General features: G+C 40.6%; 1 pseudogene; it reads left to right on the top strand.

The window, feature by feature from the left end:
- The window catches only part of LOC107681412 (voltage-dependent T-type calcium channel subunit alpha-1I-like), a 72,826-nt pseudogene that overhangs the window by 49,766 nt on the left and 18,522 nt on the right, over positions 1-4,538 (top strand).

Raw genomic sequence — 4,538 nt, 5'->3', positions numbered from 1 at the left:
AGTGTGTGTGTGTGTGCGTGCGTGCGTGTGTGTGTGTGTGTGTGTGTGTGTGTGTGTGTGTGTGTCTCTCAACAGCTCTTCAAAGGGAAGTTCTATTACTGTGTGGGTTTGGATGTGAAGAACATCACCAATAAATCCGACTGTCTCTCTGCCAATTACCGCTGGGTTCATCACAAGTACAACTTTGACAACCTGGGACAGGTGAGGGTCAGACTCCTTCTGCTGATGAGCTGAACACTGAGTGGACGCGTTTGCTTCCTGAAGTCTCTGTTTTTCCAATCATTTCCTCAAAAAACATTACAAAATATTCTCCAGTGAATAGTTTTAAGTCATGATCCAAACCAGCCAAATCTGAACATTACAGACTTTCATTTGAAGAAAAAAATGGTATGAAAATCGTATATCGTTATCTTTCGAAATCCATTCTCTCAGTTCAGTCCTGTGGAGGAAATAAATGTGATCTTGTCTTCCTGCAGCTGCTGATCTGCCGTGTGTTTATTTGGTGGTTCTCCGTTTCAGGCTCTGATGTCACTGTTTGTGTTGGCGTCTAAAGATGGATGGGTAAAATGTTTGTTGGTGTGGTGGTGGAGAACTTCCACAAGTGCCGGCAGCATCAGGAGGTGGAGGAGGCGCGGCGGAGGGAGGAGAAGCGGCTGAAGCGCATGGAGAAGAGGAGGCGCAGTAAGACCCTGCATATGAGGAGGAAGGAGTTTGAGCGTCTCATTAGTCTCTCATCTATTCTCAGCTCAATCCATCTCCATCGTCCCGCTGCTCTCGTTTGCTTCTCTTCTTCTTCATTTTTCTTCATCTCTTTCGCTCTCGTCTGTTATCAGGCTATCTATCTATCTATCTATCTATCTATCCTAGCGACATGCTAATCATGTTAAAAACATACTAACAACATGCTAGTAGCATGCTAATCATGCTAGAAACATGCTACCAACATGCTAGTCACTTGGTAATCATGCTAGCAATAGGCTAGTAGCATGCTAATCATGCTAGCAACATGCTAATCATGCTAGAAGCATGCTAGTAACATGCTAATCATGTAAGAGAGATGCTAATAACTTGCTAATCAAGCTAGCAAAATGCTAGTCACTTGTTAGTCATGTTAACAACATGCTAGTTACTTGCTAATCATGCTAGCAACATGCTAGTTACTTGCTACTCATGCTAGCATAATGCTAGTAGCATGCTAACCATGCTAGCAAATGCTAATCATTCTAGAAACATGCTAGCAACTTGCTAGTAACTTGTTAATCATGCTAGCAACATGCTAAGCATGCCAGAAATATGCTAGTAACAGGCCAATCATTTTAAAAAACATGCTAATCATGCTAGAAACATGTTATCAGCATCTATCTAAATGTTCAAACTTCAGGCTTTTACAACTGCTTTAAACTTTCCGGCTAGGCTTTCTCAAGCCAACCTAAAGTTTGTCTTTTTGACAAACTTTTTTATCTAGTTATTGTTCATCTTCCCGTGTCGTCTGCTGCTCTCACTCATTTATCTCTCGTGTTTTTCCTCGTTCTTCTTCTTTTCTTCTTCTCCTGAGATCCTGGGCCACATTTATCACCGCTGACCCCATTGTTTCCTCTTCCTCATTTACATTCATCCATCGCTCTTTCTGTCTGTCTCTCAGTGAAATATCAGCGTGTGGTTCCTGTCAAAGCATCAGTACACAGTAAAAAGCAATGCAGGTGAAATAAAGGATGATGTTAATATTAATAAATGTTCTGTTTGTGTTTAGAGGCCCAGCGGCTGCCGTATTACTCCTCATACGGTCGCGTTCGGCTGATGATTCACTCGTTCTGCACCAGTCATTATCTGGACCTCTTCATCACCCTCATCATCTGCATCAATGTGGTCACCATGAGCCTGGAGCACTACAACCAACCACGGGTGAGCAGCACCGTCACATGACCCGCAGCCAATCAGCTGCTTGCACACTTGCTTTGATTGATTGGTCTGGTTATTTTAGTGTCATTGGAAATACTATTATAGTTTTTATTCATATTTTGATTATTTTATATTTTAATTTTAGTTCAAGTTTAAATTTTTTTTTTCATATATGTCCATATAGCTTTTTATGTTGGTTCAGGGTTGGTGTCATCTGAGGTCCTCGGATGGGTTGGCATCTTCTCTTCTCAGGTGTTCGGTCATCTCAGATCTTTTAAGGGCTGGATCCAGACTGAAGCTTGTGTAATTCCTAGTTACCTCAGGATTCTCATCCCATGGCAGAAACAGAGAAGCAAATAGAGAAAAATTTGTGTAGCTGCTGTTCAAACCAAGCAAAGAATGATAATGTGCATTTGATCAGATATAACTGGAGTACAAGGTTATGAGAAACAATATGTGAATGCTTGGCTAAACAGATGTGTCTTTAATCTAGAGAGAGTGTGTGTGAACCCTGGACGTTATCAGGAAGGCTATTCCAGAGTTTAGGAGCTAAATGCGAAAAAGCTCTACCTGCTTTAGTGGACCTATCTATCTATCTATCTATCTATCTATCCTAGCGACATGCTAATCATGTTAAAAACATACTAACAACATGCTAGTAGCATGCTAATCATGCTAGAAACATGCTACCAACATGCTAGTCACTTGGTAATCATGCTAGCAATAGGCTAGTAGCATGCTAATCATGCTAGCAACATGCTAATCATGCTAGAAGCATGCTAGTAACATGCTAATCATGTAAGAGAGATGCTAATAACTTGCTAATCAAGCTAGCAAAATGCTAGTCACTTGTTAGTCATGTTAACAACATGCTAGTTACTTGCTAATCATGCTAGCAACATGCTAGTTACTTGCTACTCATGCTAGCATAATGCTAGTAGCATGCTAACCATGCTAGCAAATGCTAATCATTCTAGAAACATGCTAGCAACTTGCTAGTAACTTGTTAATCATGCTAGCAACATGCTAAGCATGCCAGAAATATGCTAGTAACAGGCCAATCATTTTAAAAAACATGCTAATCATGCTAGAAACATGTTATCAGCATCTATCTAAATGTTCAAACTTCAGGCTTTTACAACTGCTTTAAACTTTCCGGCTAGGCTTTCTCAAGCCAACCTAAAGTTTGTCTTTTTGACAAACTTTTTTATCTAGTTATTGTTCATCTTCCCGTGTCGTCTGCTGCTCTCACTCATTTATCTCTCGTGTTTTTCCTCGTTCTTCTTCTTTTCTTCTTCTCCTGAGATCCTGGGCCACATTTATCACCGCTGACCCCATTGTTTCCTCTTCCTCATTTACATTCATCCATCGCTCTTTCTGTCTGTCTCTCAGTGAAATATCAGCGTGTGGTTCCTGTCAAAGCATCAGTACACAGTAAAAAGCAATGCAGGTGAAATAAAGGATGATGTTAATATTAATAAATGTTCTGTTTGTGTTTAGAGGCCCAGCGGCTGCCGTATTACTCCTCATACGGTCGCGTTCGGCTGATGATTCACTCGTTCTGCACCAGTCATTATCTGGACCTCTTCATCGCCCTCATCATCTGCATCAATGTGGTCACCATGAGCCTGGAGCACTACAACCAACCACGGGTGAGCAGCACCGTCACATGACCCGCAGCCAATCAGCTGCTTGCACACTTGCTTTGATTGATTGGTCTGGTTATTTTAGTGTCATTGGAAATACTATTATAGTTTTTATTCATATTTTGATTATTTTATATTTTAATTTTAGTTCAAGTTTAAATTTTTTTTTTCATATATGTCCATATAGCTTTTTATGTTGGTTCAGGGTTGGTGTCATCTGAGGTCCTCGGATGGGTTGGCATCTTCTCTTCTCAGGTGTTCGGTCATCTCAGATCTTTTAAGGGCTGGATCCAGACTGAAGCTTGTGTAATTCCTAGTTACCTCAGGATTCTCATCCCATGGCAGAAACAGAGAAGCAAATAGAGAAAAATTTGTGTAGCTGCTGTTCAAACCAAGCAAAGAATGATAATGTGCATTTGATCAGATATAACTGGAGTACAAGGTTATGAGAAACATTATGTGAATGCTTGGCTAAACAGATGTGTCTTTAATCTAGAGAGAGTGTGTGTGAACCCTGGACGTTATCAGGAAGGCTATTCCAGAGTTTAGGAGCTAAATGCGAAAAAGCTCTACCTGCTTTAGTGGACTTTGCTATCCTAGGTACTACCAAAAGTCCAGAGTTTTGCGACCTTAGGGAGCGTGATGGATTGTAGCGAAGAAGACTAGTTAGGTATGCAGGAGCTAACCCATTTAAGGCCTTATAAGTAAGTAGTAATATGTTGTAACTGATACGGAACTTAATAGGTAGCCAGTGCAGAGACTGTAAATATAATATTATCATATTTTCTTGACCTGGTAAGGATTCTAGCCGCTGCATTTTGGACTACCTGTAGCTTGTTTATTGAAGATGCAGGACAACCACCTAGCAGTGCATTACAATAGTCCAGTCTAGAGGTCATGAATGCATGAACTAGCTTTTCTGCATCAGAAACAGGTATCATGTTCCGTAACTTGGCAATGTTTCTAAGATGGAAGAATGCTGTTTTTGTAACA

Source organism: Sinocyclocheilus anshuiensis, unplaced genomic scaffold (genome assembly GCF_001515605.1).
Source record: "Sinocyclocheilus anshuiensis isolate Anshui unplaced genomic scaffold, SAMN03320099.WGS_v1.1 scaffold1394, whole genome shotgun sequence".
NCBI lineage: Eukaryota > Metazoa > Chordata > Actinopteri > Cypriniformes > Cyprinidae > Sinocyclocheilus > Sinocyclocheilus anshuiensis.
This window is presented reverse-complemented; position numbering and strand designations above follow the sequence as displayed.